The sequence below is a fragment of the Ptychodera flava genome, chromosome 19 (assembly GCF_041260155.1).
Source record: "Ptychodera flava strain L36383 chromosome 19, AS_Pfla_20210202, whole genome shotgun sequence".
NCBI lineage: Eukaryota > Metazoa > Hemichordata > Enteropneusta > Ptychoderidae > Ptychodera > Ptychodera flava.
Window position 1 is genome coordinate 23,173,362 of NC_091946.1, and position 17,985 is coordinate 23,191,346.

General features: G+C 37.0%; 1 protein-coding gene across 16 annotated transcripts in view; it reads left to right on the plus strand.

The window, feature by feature from the left end:
- LOC139118961 (DISP complex protein LRCH3-like) overlaps positions 1–17,985 on the plus strand; it is a 78,616-nt gene that overhangs the window by 28,461 nt on the left and 32,170 nt on the right. The window lies entirely within an intron of this gene.

Genomic DNA, 17,985 nt, shown 5'->3' on the forward strand with positions numbered 1-17,985 from the left:
GTTACAGTGAACAAACAATCAGAGAAAAGCTCCTCGTTGTCTGCAGAAGATTTTTCGTCAATTCAGGTCAAAATGGAGCCCCGGGATTTGGCTATTGTTATGCTAAACAGCTGGGTATTGTTATGCTAAACAGATGCTTTGTAGTGTACTGGTACTTTAAATCATCACACTCTAGTGGTAGGCTGCACCAAAACAAAAGCGACATTGTTCCGAAGGGAAAAATTTAAAATCGGAGAGAAGGAACGTTGCTGCCAATTATAACATCAGTCCAATCTTATTTGGGTTGACAGAAATGTCTAGTTACTCGCACACCAACACAATGTAGTGGTAAAACTAACTCTTCTGTGGTATGGCTGACTGCATGCCACCCTGTGTGTACCGTACATTCGTTGGGTGTGAAGAAATTTTGATGTTGATTTTGTTTCTGTAATACACGGGCCTTGCAAGAGGCAAAACAACCTGACCCTGAGAACTAGTTTATATGTTTATATTTACTATGCAAATTTCATCAGTTTGACACATAAAAAATATTGGTTTTTTTTCAATAATACGAATTATGTATGCTGCATGATAGCATGAGGTTCATGCAACATTGCAACCATTCCAGACTTCTGACCCTTCCACTGGGCCCTTTCACAACCCACCGAACAGAGAAACACAATGTGGTACAGCCCAGTTGTTTTCAGACTCGGACCTGATCATCAGGAAATGAGTGTGAAGAGGTAAAAGACTTATCAAAGTAAAGTTTTTGAATCAGGAGATAGATATCGTCATGGAAATACATCCAGGCCATGTCTGTGTGTTTATAATCGGAAAAACATGATGGAAATTTGGGAAGATAGGTGGGTGGAGGAGATGGTGGCCACATGTGTGTATCTGTCTATGCAGATTTGCCCTTCAATTTATCAGTCACTTTGCCCAACCACGCATGTAATACTAAAAACTGGTTTTGTCTGCCCAACCAGACTTTAGGGCACTTAGAGTACATTACAAACAGACCAAAACGTTTTTATTTTCACTCAGACTTTGCATGATACAGTGCGGTTAATAGCAAAAATATGATGATAGACAATGGTGCCAGTAATTGCAAATGTCGTCTCTGCAGACCCAAGACTGACTTACTTGAAAGTATAAAAAACTTTGAAGACACTCTTGGAACAATGGTACACAGTCAGTGATGTGATAGTCAACACAATATCACACATTTTCAGTCAGTTTTTGATGCAAACAGAACCCTGCGGTGCTTATTAGTAAATAAACAATAGATTTGATGACCTTAGTACTTTGACCATGGTTGACAAATCGTTTTCATGAACACTTCCCAGATCAGAGGTTCACCCCTGTCACCACCATGGTTTGGCCTGATCCTGCAGTCTTCTGTGGCAAAGTTGGATCTCAGAACATGTAAATAGGGTCGCAAAAGTCCCAGGTTTTCAAGGACAGATGTGCTTTTGTTGAATTTTGGTCATTTATAGGACAGGAGATAAGATCGCCCCATTAAACTGTTTATGTATCATTTATCCTTCAAAGCCGTGTGTCATCCATCGATCATGTCTGCCGTCTACCAAACTCCTTTCCCTTTGTTGCTGTGACCACAGCAATGGTGTATATGCTTCAGCCATTATGCAAAACAAATTTTCAAAACCATGTATTACATTTAACTGTCGTCTGAGAGGACAGTTTATAGAAAGTTGGTGTTTTAAATTTACGGCATAGGTCAGGCTTGACCATTCAAAACCAATGGTGGATGAATTGAAGCTGATTTACGGTCAGTAATTGTCACTGATAGCTCCAGGCTGTTATTGTTTAGTTTGAGTTTTATTTGTTATGTTTACGTTGGTCTCAAACTGTGACTCACCCCAGCTTATCAGATTATTGAACTGGGGGGACCAGCCTTCTTAAAGCCTTCATTCTGATATCTTTGTCAACTTGACAGGGTTTGAAACTGTCAGTCTGAAAATGCTAATAAATATTGACATTTTTATTTTGTAATGGAAAAATTGCATGCTTGACAGTCCTTTCGCCATAATGTAGTCAGTAAAGGGATGTTTTAATCATGGTGCTATTATTGTCAAAATTGTGTTGCTTTAACTTGTCAGTTAAAGAGGTCAAACCATTATAATAAGTATACTTACCGCAAACAATTTGTCAAGAAAACATATACCTGCATTTCTGCACACAGTTACAAGGGACAGACCGGTAGAATATGCCAGAAGTCCTTGCTACAACAAGGACGGATGCACTATATCATTGGACTGTCGCAATAGGACTGTTCATGGTTGTAGGCTTGTTACTACGTGTAAACATATAACTGTACATGTGCGAGATTGGACACTGCTGCCGGAAATTCGGACAAATTTTGTCAGTGTTGCATGTGTTTGTGTTGTTGGAGCTTGTAGTCGAAGCTGTTCATATGTCTTTTTTGGTGTTCATGGTAACATTGGCGGTTACCAATGAAGTTTTTTCATCATTATTGCACATGCAATGTCCAAAATATGTTCTAAATTAGCAGACAAATATTTGTTTATTTTTGCATATTAATGAGAGAACAATGACATCAATTGTGAACAGCCCCATTCCTTTAATATTGTACCTGTAAATGTGTGAATCTGTTCCTTTATTTGTTCCATGTAAACCAAGGATGACCTTCAAGTAATTACTGAGAAACCAAAGTTTACATCAGAGCAATAAGACAAAGAGAATACAGCTATCACATTACTAAATTGTCAGTATTAATTAAAATTCAATATTGTCTGGAAATGGAATCTTTAGACAAGCAGAATGATCTCCTACACAAAGTTTGAGCACAGTATTCTCCATTTCTGGCCGAAGAATGATAGAACTGTACCAAATTCAACAATACTATAATTCATAAAATTTAGCTGTCGTGGTCACTGAAAATTTTTACATTTTAACCCTTTTCCTGCCAGACAGTAATAACTGTATCACTTCCCCATCAGCCAAGTCAGTAAAAAGCGGTATGGAGCCAAAACATGACGTATTTTCACCCATTTGGCTTGGTATGTTATAGCATCTTTTGTCCAAAAAAAATCAACTTTACAGTATTATGTTTTCAACACCCTTCAAATGTACAGTATTATGTTAAAATACATCATATGGAATACGTTGTGTTTCATTAATTTTAACCATCTTGACCTGGTGGTGAAATATTGACTTGGTAGGAAAAGGGTTAAAGTGGCAATAGGGCCTGCTGAAAGTATCTAATGCAGCCCAATTTTTGCAATAGTCTCTGGATCCAGACATCAAAGCATAGACAACCCAAACTTATGATCTGTGAATAATACTGCTGGAACTCAACTTGCGAGTACAGAAATCTGCCATCCGTCCACTTTTCTGGCCCACCCCGCCAGCCATTACGGTTCAGTGTACTGGTATGTGCCTGTGATAAAACTCTGTGGAATGATAAAACCAAATGCTGATGGGTATTATTAAAGTCACTTGATATACTTCAACCAATCTTGCATACGGGATGGAATTTCCATGTACCCTAACCTTTGTCATGATAACATTCTGCATTATTAGTGCAAAAGAAAAGTATCTATCGGTATAAGTCAGTTAGGCTAAATTCAGATTCAGGTTCAGGAGGGAATGTACTGTATCATACTTGCAAAGTTTCTGTTTGTTGAATTAGTTGCCATGGCTGCATGTATTATTTTGAATAATACCATACAACTTGTACCACATAATATCATTCATGAGCTGTACAGTACAGTTTTCTGAACTCAGATGATAGGGAACAGGGATAAGGTTTATATCATAATGGAATATCAATGTTTCTGTACATGTTACAATTGCAATGATAATATGAACCACAATATGCCAGTTGGCGTAGTGTTATTCTACCCTTTAATATCCATTTATTCTTGTATTTCAGTGATCAGGCCAGTTATATCATTTTGTATCTCATACTTTGAAAAGATTGCTAGGTATACCAGAGTGAGACCAAGACCAAGTTAGACCAATAAACCTGAATTAATGTGCTTAAAAGGGTTACTACAAAATTCAGTAGCCTTTCAGATAATTTCTCTTTTCATTGTCACAACTTCTGACCAGCTGCCCGCAACTTGTTTACAATTTGAATCTTGTCCATCTGTTGCAGCTATGTAATATTCATTTTGGTATACTTAAATCTGATGCAACAACCAACAAAAATGTGTAGAACATCTTTAAACTGAAAATTGGAGTTTTCATTATTACTGCCAATGGCAAAGTATTAGACAAGGTATCGTTTCTGTGTGCTTCTCTGTTTAACCCTTTGAGTGCTGCAGTTTTTCCCAACAAAATTATAGCACAACATTTTACCAAATTTGTGAATATTTCTGTAATTTTTTTGACAATTTTGGACCAAATAAACATCACATTGTATTGGCTTCAGATTTTTATCAAAATTTTAGCAAAAATTAGAAAAAAAATTGGTATATATTTTGACATAGGCGATAAAATTGACTTTTTTCTCTCAAGGGTTAATGTTGATCTTATTGAGATGAAAGTATTGAAACTACAGAGATGCAATTTCGAGGTGCCTAGGTTTGATAATTCAATGACCTTTCTGTCTCATGATCATATTTCCTTACTGGTTTACATTACAGTTCATGACATCAGAAAAGTGAATGACTTGGAAGGTTAAAAGGCCCTTGGAAGCCATTGAAATCTGTACACAGGGAAGAGTGAGTTTGGAATTGGAAATCCTGTTTTGGAATGAGGGCTAAGTTGAAACACTAGGCATTCCTTCTAAAGGTTACGAAAGTATGTAAAAAAGTGTGGAAAAGATAATGTAGGAAAATGAAGAAGTGATTCCAATATGTGTACAGTAAATTGTTCGAGACATAAAATCTTGGTCATGTTTTATTACATAGATAGGTATGAATTCATATTTCATCTTGTACAGTATAATGATGGGAGATTAAGCGTAGGCAATGGCGCTTCACTAGTTAGGGTGCAACTAATGATCAATGAACAACAACAACAACAACAATATTTTCTGTGCAATTTCATAAGTTTTGACCTCAGGTTCAGTGAACTGTCAATGTATCCAAACATAGGGAGTGGAATAGTTACAAGATACTGTACAAAGTTGTAGTCAACTGCACGGTAGAGGACCACAAGTCTAAGGAATGAGATTTTTTCGTGGCTTTATAAAAATGTAATGTTGTAATCACAAGGAATGCCAAGCACCCTCTTTGGTGAGTGCAGAACTCGTCCGTCATCCAAATTATTATCAAGGTCACATTTACCAAAGAAGCCAGATCTCACCATCTTACAGTTCACATCCACAAATGAGATATATTAAATAACTGAACACAATCAGGCTACATTCAACTTTCCACTTTGCAAATGATATCATGTGTTCAACCGGCATTCATTTGAAGGGATAAACCCACATTGCAGCTGCTGTAGTTGTCGAGGAAAAGACTCTAAAATCCCCTTTGGAGGTAATACTCATTACCATGGTTACGTGAGATGACCACAGGCTGGCATAAAGTTTGCTCATTTCTGCCGACCTAGATCCATTAATAGGAGTCAGTTCATGTAGGGGCCTTTAAGACATAAACCCGTTCATCGCTTTTACTTCAGTCTCAGTCCATTGTGTTCCGGGGTTACGCTGGAATCATACCTCCATACACACACACATGTTGGGGTGAAAAGGTCGGAGAAGGTAAACACGGGTCTGAAAAAAATTGAAAATTTAGCGAGTAGACATTGTAAATGGCATTTTAAAGGCTGGTGGCTGATGGTTCTGTTTGTTTGGGTCCTCGTTTTCTTTTATGTATGAGTTGTTAAGACCTGTATGTGCCCACAAATGATTGGTTCTTACAGTCTACCAGCCTGCAAATGTATTGTTCTCAACTTCTTCAGTTAGAAACACTTCATAAGTCAGAATTTCTTTTTCAACAGTGAATCAAATTAGGATAAGCAGGCTGCCAATAAAATTATGATTGTTTCACAAGTCTCAATTAAAATTGAATTGAGAAATTGACAAAGTCGAGACACTAATCCTAGTAAAAATGGATTATGTGGAATGAAGATGAAAGAATGTAAAGCAGATGTGAATTTTATCGTTTAGAAGTTTTGTATGCCATGTATATGTTTTGTGTGATACCAGTGATGGTATAAAAATGTCCATGTACCATAAATACAATATCAGTGGTGTTATTAACCCTTTTCTTGCCAGACAGTATATCACTTCCCTACCCACCAAGTCAGTGGAAAGCAGAATTGAGCCAAAACTACATCCACTTGGCTTGGTTTGTTATGGCAGCTTTGGTTCATAAAAATCCTGCTTATAGTATCTTAGGTTTTCAAGGGCCTTAGGAAATGTTGTGATAAAATGCACCATATTCGACATGTTGTACTTCATTAATAGTTTTAACCAACTTGACCTGATAGTGAAATTCAAACTTGGCAATATGAGTGTTATAAAGGTTGAGAGAGTGGTAAATGTATAGACACAATCTTTACTTTCACAGGGAAAGAAGTAAGGTATCCGGCAGAAAATTGTCAGTGTTTGGGTAACTTTCGGCATTGTTCATGTGAAGTGAGTTGCTGTAAATGAAAACATTGACATTTGATTGCGCTATTCTTCAAGCGTTGTTCTTTTGGCTGTAAAATAAACATAATATAGCTGAGTGGACTGTCAACTTGGGTCGGTACAAGTGACTGATGTACAAGAGAATCAGACAACTACCATTGCAAGAGAAGGTGACAGATGCCAGGTAGATGAGCAGGGGTGTGAGAAACATGTCAAGAAGCATGGTGTAAACTGTACTACCAGTCCTTGAGAAACCGGGTCTTTCCTACATATGAATAGCTTGAACCTGTACTTAACCAAAAAGGGATGAAACTATTTGAAAGGCTGTTGGAAAATGACACAGAACCAAAGGAAATCTCAAGAGATATGAAAGAAATGTGAACGACAAGGACCTTGAACAATTGAGAACATTTGATCAGCGTACCAGTAAATGTGTAATATGTGATTAAACAGTGGAACTACCCCAGCAGTCTGCTGCAGCTACAAGCAGGTCTGGCTAGCTGACACCCAGCAGACCCAATTCCTTCTGGTATATTAAAGATGACAAATTCACCCCTTTCATTAAATGTTTCCCAAAATAGAATCTTGACGGGCGTCACATTTGAACTGTCAAGATGCTACAAGCTTCAAGGCAGGTTAGATTGATTTCCGTGGAGTCAGACACAAAATGTTTGGTTCTTATTTCAATCCAATCAACAGTGAAGCCTTATGACCAATGCCCTGTGGGCAGGCCACATAATTAGGTATGCCTTTTAAAAAGTGAATATACGGTACTCTGTGCCTGAGGGAACCAGTTGGCCATTTGTCTTTTGATTCAAACTGTACAATCAGCCGAATACTGCTACATGTACTGAGTGTGATGTCTGGGCAGGATTGGAGATTAGTGGCCACAAATCTTTGGATATAACCTAAGAACATTTTCCTAGGAGGCTTCTAGCTGTGTATATTCTGTCTACCCATACACAAAATATTCCTCACGACTCCCTAGGTTGCTGGTGATAATTACAGAAAAAAAAAATGTGCGACTGACGTATGGCAGCTGTTGTCCATTTTGTAGCACTTCTTTGATCAGTGTTGCTGTCACTTACAATCAGACACTTTACAAGAAAATAATGTTGGTAAGATTGCTCAATTTTAGGATTAATGGTGAGGAGAATAACATCATCATGATAGCTTCTGATTCACGCAACACATTTGCTATTTATGCCTTATTTGTGGGATAAAAAGAATAAAACCCAAATGGAAGCAGTTTTCTGATTCTGATTCATATTTTTCTGATATAGGAGATATAGTTTAGAAGCATATCAGCTTTCAAAATATGGATTGGATTCAAACTCATTTTCTAATCCCTGAGTGGAATGTTACAACAAATACCTTTTACAACTTATCAGATTTGTTATTCCTATTACAGTGTTGCTGCCAGGACGCGCCCTTGCGACAATGTCCCCAAAACGGGACCCGTTGTCCCGCATTCTTGCTTGCTGCGGGTCACCTCGGGCGCACTTGTGTGTCGTCTGTGTTGGATGTAGTGTACAAGTAATATATGTTAGAAAACAATGACCTTTGTTTTGCATAATTATTTTCAGGCTTGCACTTTAAATACGTACTTTCTGAGCTAGCCATGGTTAAAAGTAATTTACCGTAGTCCCTCTGAGTTCTGATTGGCGACATATACGGACATATGGTAGACTGCTACAATCGCGTGAAATTCAAGCATAGTGATACGGTCCAAGTAGCTTGAAATTTGTTTCATGAAACTAATTTGCTACAAAATAATACAAAATTTGATTGATAACTGACGCATGTTGTCCCCAAAATGTGCAAAATGTCCCCCAAAATAAACAGTAGTGGGACACAGTGTCCTCTGACTTAAAATTCCTGGTTGCAACACTGCTATTAACATTGGAAATAATCGTAATCATAATGCACATCCTACTTCTACCCCTTTCAATTTAATAGTTATGGTCCCAGTCTTCAGCAATTTTAATGGTATTATTGGGTCAGTTTACAAGCTGTGAAAGGATGTAATGAATCCATTTTCACCTTCATTTCTAGCTTGAGAGACGACGACAGATGTAGAGGAGTTTGATTTAAATTTCATTTCCTCTGTATGTATTATGGTTTCTTTGTGCAATACACTTTGTTATTCTCCATCATGCAACGTGCCCCTTGCCCAGTAATCGGGCAACGTGTATCTAGTGGTAGCCTCAAAATGCCCTAGCTGCAGTATATAGGTCTAAGTTTAGTGTTTTGTGGCTCATTTCAAGGAATTGAAGGGATGGTAGTTGTAACTGTTGATGATTTTTTCACTATTTTCAGTTGTAATGTCAACCACAGTTTCGTATTCTACTCTTCCCAAATCAGATTTGGATACACGGTATTCAGTTTGTCAACTCAGCCTAGCCTGTCATATGTAGACTGCATTCATATTGTTTACAAGTGAATTCTGGTCCGGACTAGAATTCAATTGAAAACAACAACAGTACATTTTACACGAAAAGACACTGTGTTGACAAGCTAAACAGTAGGTGTTTCAATATGCTTTGGGAAGTAGAACAAGAACTTGCAATTGACATACAAAGCAAAAATAGTGATAAAAATAATCAAAAATTAGAATTTCTGGCCCTTTTCAAAATGTGAATAAAGTAGGAAAAAATCATCATATAATGCAAATATCACAGTGTTTTTTCATGTTATACAGACCACCCAGTCTATGTGTAAAATTGGATTTCTCGACAGTCTAGGATGAAACAAGATAATGAACATCCTGAAGTGTAATATGAACTTTGAAAGTTGGCTGCTTCACAGTCAAAGGCATTGAAATTTCTCAGTATCAGAGTCTGGAGTAACGCTCTTGGGGCCGGGTTTTCATTTGAGCATTGTCCACTTGAAAGAACTCCACTTCACCTCGCCGCGTGAAGTCGAACAGTTTGCCAGCCAGACGAGTACGGTTTCCACAGTTGCTCGCCAGGTGGTACACATTGACAATGTCCATTAGCATGTTGCCCTCACCAGGTGGCGCTTTCCATGCTATTGAAACTGAGACACGTTCTGTTTGATTGTGAAAGTGAAGTTCAAGTTACAGGATGGAATAGTCGCTCTATTTTTATGGAAAATTTTCAATCAATTCTGGGTAACTGGCTCTTTGAAATGGCGTAATCAGGCAAGGCCATGTGTTTCCTATCCCAGCATGCTATGCTGTCAAATGTCAAATATCTAAATTTGGAAAGTGCGGAAATTATATGGTGGGTAGTGACCTACAGCCATTGATTAAATATTATGGTGTGAGTGGAGCCACCCATCCAACTACCCATCAATATATTAGTACACACACTCACCAACTCAACACACAGATACAGACACATACACATACTTATAGACACCAGAATGAAGGGTCAAAGTTTTCCACAGCCTGTCCTGGTATCTACAGTATGAGCAAATCTGCTCCCGCAGAAAACAATTTTAATTTGACATGTGCTGATATGATGCAGCCAGATTCAAAATCCCACGAAATTGAGTTGGTGTTTTGTATCATTTGTGCAAAATTGGCAGAATTTATATCATTCAAAGCCAAAGCAGCGGACGGATATTAACCATTACTGGGTATTTATCTTGTCTCTTGTATCTGTCATGTCTGTGGTTCTCCTTTACAGTTGCCATGGTTCATGAAATGTTAGACTTCCTATCAGTGTAAGATATTGAGTGTCTGTAAACGTACATCCATATTAAAAAATGTCTCAGAAATATCAGAGAATAGGGTATTTTAGTTCAAGTGTTTTTCGCAAAATTATCTCTGCTGCATTGCCAATAGTGTTGGTAACATCAAAGTCGATTTTATAGCTTTTCCTTTTTTTGTTGGCTCAATGCTTCAGTTTGGCATTGATTCATTAAAGAATACAATCAAATGCTGAATTAGTGGAATATAATGAATAATTGTCAGTGAAACATCTCCCCTCAACCTCTGGGACAGTTTCTGTGCATGAGGAACAACAAGCATCCTTCATTTGTCTGTGTGTTTGAAATGAAAGTGTTTTACTTGTACAAGCAAAACAAATACTGGTTATTGGAATTTTAGGTTAAGTCAGAAATCAGCCAAAACTCTGTATTGATTCTGGATTTGTCCAAACAGAAACAGAGAAAGATGACGGGCCCTCTTGTGGACTGTGGAAAGACTTTGAGGAAGTCAAAGACTTTACTGTGGCTAATGTAATTCAATTATTTAGACGCACACTTTCATATTACAAACAGAATTATCAAAAATATATTGAAATGTTAGTGTTTTTGTAACATATTTTTCCATCAATTAGAACCAGACATGGCATTCCCTGTCTGGGAAAATTGACGTTTTTCATCGTATAATTTGATTACAGTCCCAATCTGATTGCAAAATTGAAAGATTTCCCTTGGCAATCTAATGGGTCTTTCCTGTCTGACTTTAATTTGTACTTTGAATACACAAAATAACTGCAAATGTATGAAAAACAAATATAATCATGAAATCACAAACAAGAAAGGCTTCTGTCAACTAAAGTGGGCGATGATAAACCCCCGTTTGTCTTTATACAGTTAAAGTTTTAATCCTAAAACAGTTGCTTTCATCTGAAAGGCATGTTATGTTCATTTTTGGCCATTGCCCATGGGCGAAGGCAAAAATAGTCCGACAAGGGACTATGTCAATACCTGATTACATGGAAAGGAACATCTCGATAAAAATAAATACCTTTGTTGCCATGGATAACGGTGTCGCCATGGTGCATCATCATTTGTTTGTTCTGTACCAATCAAACTGCGCAATGCTGACAGTCTTTCTGAGGAACTGAATATTACAAAATGTTTGTAATTTTCTTTGACAGCTGGTAGTTGTTGAAGTTTTACTGTACTGTTATTTCTGAGGATGAATTCATTTCTCTTTGAACTCTTGTTGAGGTGAACCTCAGGCCCAGTAATGGTGTGGAATGACACCCCTCCCTTCCCCCAACTCACCCTCCTCCATGATTTAGCCCCCTCTCCCCACCCCCACCCCAAACAGATGTGAACATGTACACATCTATGTTTTCACAGGCAGTGTACATTTTGGTGTTCTGTATATTCCAAATATTTATCTCACAGGAATGATAGATAATATTACTTCAATTCAGACAGATACGGTATTTGCATGAGTTCATTGATAACCATGCTATATTTGAAGCTTTGAGCACTGTTTATTAATTAAACCCTTTGTGATGGCTCTAATTGCCATGACGAGTAGCAATTATAATAATGGGCATGCAGGTGCAGGCATTGTTTACATACATGCAAATGAACCCACATATGTGCAGGCAAATTTTGTGCACTTAGCAATCATATTCTACATATGTTACCATTATCTATTCAGATTTGGTTAAAAATTTGTTCGGAAAAGGAAACTGTGTAAAAGTTTGGCTATTTTTAGACCCTAGATATAGCTCTTGTGAATTTTGTTCTCCTTTTCAGTCACTGACAAGCATTGTACCATTACAATGTCATACCTTGTGAAATTTACTGGCATTTCAACAGTTGATCTCTCTCTTTGTATTTACATTTTGCTCCAAGGCAAAATTTGATCGCCAAATGTTCACGGAATTGAATTTTCCATGCATTCGTTCACTTTATTGAATTTTCCATGAATCCCTTTTTTTATCGTGAATCACAAATGGCCGGTGTATTCTGTAGCTGCAGCTTGAAACGCAAATCAGAAAATGTGTCATTAACTTTACTTCGCATTGAAAGGAAATATTTGACGGAAACAGCCAGTTGAGGAAATAGGTTGCAGGTGGAAGTAGTTTGTGCGATGACGTGAGAGTGTAATTATCTCTACTTCTCCGCCCGATGATTGTTGGGGCACGTCTCCTGTTGCGCGGGCCACCGTACAAATATTGCTCGCAAATATTGCTTGCATCATCTATCAAAAAAAAGGACACAACCATTATAACCATGAGTGATGCACGTTAGATGACTTCATAGCGGACTAAAAATAGATCTGATGCTGTTTATGCCTGTAATATATTTGTAAATTCACCAGAATATATTACAGCTGTTGTATCGTCCGTGATGTATTCTTGCCGCTTGCAGAAATTACTAACGCTGACGATACAAACAGTGACCGTTAGGTGTCATTACATGAATTTTCACTGGGGTATACTTTGTGGGGAAAAAATCTATTTTATTATAAATGTATAAAAAATTTATTGGAAGTGGTAAGTTGCAGTATTTTGTAAGTAAAAAAAAAATGGTTTTGTTATTGGAATAGTATTGGAATAAAAACTATGGAATATTATTTACCCCGAGAAGGTATTTCTCAGTGGGTACAATTTTTGATAATTGCACATTTGAGTCTAATTGAATGAGCGGTAATACAATGGCTGCAAAATAGCAGATACTTGAATGCAATCCGAAGTTTAAATGGTTCGCTGCCCAAACTTGGAAACTTCACCGATGCACAAATTATTTTAATAAGGGATTTCGATTTTAATCTTGTCACATGTACATTATGTGATTTTATGCTTATTTACCATGTAAAATTGTAATTTGTTCATAACCAACAATTCGCCATTGGTAAGTAATAATATTGAGATAGAATTGGTTTTGTGTAATTTTCTCATATGTTGCATTCACTCTGATCAGTGAAGTTAATAAATGAAAGGAAATAACTTATATGCAAAGATTCTTGAATGCATTGGTTGAAATAACCTATTTTGGTTCACACTTATGAATATTTACACCGCAGAGGTTATTTTGACAATCTGCCTACGCCGCCGTTTTCCTGTACAGATATATATGTTGACCTACTGCAGTATGCATAAAATGATGAAATTTAATCGATAGCCAGGAGAGGTAGTTGGGGAGAGGGCCAAAGATTCCATCATTCTACACAGGTTGATGACCTTTTTTCAAGTGAGGAGGTATTCTTTCGAGCCAACATCATTCTGGACAATTCAGTCAACAAAGGAGGTCACCGACCTTTACATTTGCATAAATAGGATATTTATGACATGATGACATCATTGGTATAAAAAAAAACATGGGTACCGCTTTATTGATATGTTGTGCTCTTAAGTGAAAAAAAATGACCTTGTGAAATGGCTATGCATGGCAACAACATTCAACAGTGATATAAATTATCATGTGATGTGAAATTAATGCTCTTTCTACCGGGCTCCGTAGACAAACCATAGAAATAAATACCACTTGGGAGAAAGAGGATTAAAGACAAATTGGAAGGGGCAGACAATGAAATCTTGTCAACATCTAGTTTCAAATTCCAAGCTGTGGATTCCCTGCACTATATTCATTCAACGTGTCTGTGTGTCAGTTTGAAACTGTTTATATTCTGCCAAACCATAGTATTTAAACATCATAGTTTCATCTCTGCGACATGTCTTGCCTACCAGTCAAATGATAAGAATGCATTTTCTGGAAAGGGCATTTGATATTCACAAACTTTGAGATATATCTGTAATGCTACTGTGACATCATAATTCTTCTCTACATCAGAAATACTTTATGTTGTGTTCAAAAATGGTTTATGATGTGGTCAAAAATGTACAGGAATTGATCAACTTTCACTTTGCCTGTCTATACTAAGCATAGAAAGATTACATCATTTTCATGCACTCACATGATGAATTAAAATTCACCATTTATATACCTCAATTACATGTAATTGTTTGCATAAAATGCTGTGGAGAACATCATGCTGTATTGAGCTGTAGTCCAATTTTCCCAAATAAGTCGACTGTTGACTGAATGTTTGTTTATGGGTTGCTTTACTTGTTGCTATGCCTTTGAATTTGAGGAGCAAAATCAGAGCTAGCTTGGTATAAAATTTCCAGTCAATCTTCAGCCAAATAGCAGCAAAAATTAGAATAATATGGGTCACGAAATCAAGCAATCAAAAGACTTTAACTTGGGCTCAGACTACAATTTCCCGTTGAAATAGAGAATAAAAATTAGGGGTCACTGTGCAAAATTTGACCCTGAAAAAAATTAGCTAACATGTACTGACTCTTGAAATTCAAAATGGCTGCCATCCCAGAGTTAACTATATTGGGAAAATTAAATTTTTCGAATTTAACAAAGATTAAGCTGCTGAAATGTTATTTACTCTATGAGCTTCAAAATGAGCCCCCACAAGTGGTAGACCAAAATAGTATTGTAAAAATTTGAGTCAGAATATCCATCTCCAAGACACATTCTAACTTTCTTAATAGTTTGCTGAAATGTGCTCCAGAGTTTTTACTCTAGTTTTGCTGAGTGTTGAAGTATGGACACATTTTGACCAAACCTTTCTGACTGGCAATGTTTTTTGTAATAGTAAATTTAACTCTCTACAGCCACGTTAACACCTTTGTTTGATTAGAAACTCCACTTCCTACTCAAACAAGAGTGACTCCTTTTACTTCAAAATTAGGAACTGATCTGCTTTTTTTATCAAAAATTTCCATCATATCTTCCTCTAAGCAGATTTTGACCATATGATTATGAATAGCCGACTATTACTGTGTTTGATGGAAGAACTGAACATAGCCAAACCCCAAGGAGATTTAGTCAGTGACGAATAATTAAGGAAAGTCTAATTGTGTCCCTCCAGACAGTCTCTCCAATTACAAGTGACCTTATCTGGCCTATAAATGTTACAGAAATGGAGACTTTACCAAGTGAGAAATATGTATGTTTATTGTAAAAAGAAAGGATAGATGTATGAAGGTCAGATTTGGTGTTTCAGATTTGATCATCTCAAAATGTGAAGTGTTTGATCTAGTCATGTTAGGTATCATTTTTTCTGATGAATCAGTCTTTGCAAAATGTGTTATTTTCAATTCAAGCAACGTATTTCAATATAGGATTTCGGCCGGGCCATTTCGGTAAGATGTTGGGTCAAAGGTCGTGAACAATTTGTAACACTTTCACTGAAACCAAGGAGTCTGTCTATGTCAACAACATTCTCAGCTTATCAGTGCTGCATGCTACATTCTACAGCGACAGGTAGAATAGCACTGTAGAAATGGCAAGTTGCAGTACACTTAATGTATAAACAAAAATATTTTGTAGCTTTGTCAATCATACCTTAGTTTATTAGGCATATTTGTGTTCCTAATGTCCAAATTGTTCATGTTTTCATTAAAACCAAAATGATAAACTTCATACGCAATTTTTTACCCCACCAATAACACCCAGCAATTTGAAATTTGCTCGATTTTGAAACATAAATTCTAACAATCTAAACCAGACATACACAAACCTGCTGTATCCACATGAATTTCGGATGGAAACTCCAAAAGTAAATAATTTCATGTTTTTAACATTGTGACACGTGTTCAATTAAACATTGGTGTTTCATACTATTGGCATACATAACTCTGATATCCTCCTGAACTCACTTTGCTAAGCTTGTTGAACTGAAATGAAATGTCAGCGTAAGGTTGTTATGATTTATTTTTACCAAGGCCCCGTGCCCATCACTTCTGTTGAGATTGAACATTTTTATGATAAATTCTTGACAGGGGAAAGATCTCTGCCTGCTGTACTGTAATCGAAAGCACAGTAAAAGCTTGACAGATTTGAAAATTGATCAGGATGTCACACAGCAGTGAAATGACAATTTTTTATCCGGTGTTCTAAAAATAGTTAATGTTTCACTGGTATTGACGCAGGCAGATCATGGTATTGCCTCAACTGGTTTTCAACAGATTAAAAACTTTTTAGTTCTGCTCCCTGACAGTACAACCTGTTCAACAAACAAATATTGACTCTGCTTGTATATCATACGTTGTTGTTGACTGTTGCTTTCTGCATGTCCAGTAACCATAGTAACAGGACAATTTCGCTAGAGGGTCAGTGATAAATGATGGTGAATGGTACTTGTTAAACACAACATGCTATGCTGTAATAATTCTGTAAAGCGACAGACACACCAGTGCAGAATAACACAATTTATCGTCCAATAATCCGGTCACAAAAGACGACTAACAGGCCTATTTACTTGGTTATGGCGCAACTATTTTTTCCAACCTGATTTTCACCAGTAATCAACTTAGCCAATAATTTGATTGTAAGTAAAGCGTTTGATTCAGAAAAGTGGGTCAGACCAGAACAAAGATATCGTATGTGAGAGTGCTCAGTAGTGGATTGGAAGGAACCAACTGCTTGCAGGGGTAGAAACACTGACAGTCTAACTGTCCTCAACTGAAACACTAGTACTAATTCACACACCAGTTTTTAATGAAATTTGTGCTGTTATCCTTTAGTGTATAAGGTTAGAAAAACTCTGGAATTCCAGGGTTAATTGTTGATTTATTTATTAATAAATGAACCAGCTAGAATATTATAATAATAAGAGAAATATGGAATATGGCAGCAGGAATTTAGACAGCTGAGTGTGATACAATCACAATCTGATTAAAATCTGATGTAGGTCTTGGCTAATTTTCTTCATCTTCATTTGTCGTTTGTTCTTCCTGTTATGTTGTTTCTACAAACGTAAATGTGAAAGCTGAAACAGTGAATCTAGATGGTAACAACTCAGCACATCTCTGATTTCAATCAGATTGGATGTAAACACTGCTTCAGGGAAGCAAATAAGTTGGGTCACTGTCAAATGTGATGAATAAGACGAGAAAGTATTTGTATTGCACCAGTAATCCTTTTGAAAGTTAGTTCGGACAGAATCCCTTTACCATATGATAACCAATACCAATCTATACTTTCAGTTGGTTTATATTGTAATGGTATTCTGTACTATGATTGGTGATTAAATATTATTGATGCATAATGAAAGGAATGTTACATTAAGAGGTCAGCTGATGTGACCTCAGTGACCCAATTTTTCTCCCTTGCTGTTATATGTTAGATCACTGTGAAGAGGAAAGAATTTTTTATAATTTTAAAGGTTACTGTTAATGGAGCTGGAGTCAGTTTTGTTGAAGCATAAATTGAGGCAGTGATGATCACTGAATTAAAAAATCTGCTGAGAGATAGGTGACACATTTCACCTTTGACCTTTCCTCTGCAAAGTCTAATCCCTTTAGAAGGGATCAGAGACTTTGCAGATAAAGAGTTGTTGCCCTAGCAACAGCTTTGACTGTTGCCTGGCGGCAAGCACTGGTGATGTCAATATGTCACCTTGGCGGTGCATCAGCTTGGGGTGACTTTCACACAACTTTTGTGTCGCTGTGAGTCTATGTGAAGTGACGGAGGTCAATGAACTGCTGGCTTTTGTCAGAGACTGTGAAATTTGCATACCGCTGAAAGAAACATTGTGCAAAAAGCAAATGATTCACTCAAGCGACTACAAATGGCATCCAAGTTGATCAGCAGTGCATCTCTCAAGGATGATCCAGCTTTTAATAAACTCTGGGTTCTCCAGTTTATTGAAACCTTGTATTCAAGCGAGCTGCCACCGAAAGTAACCAGAGGTC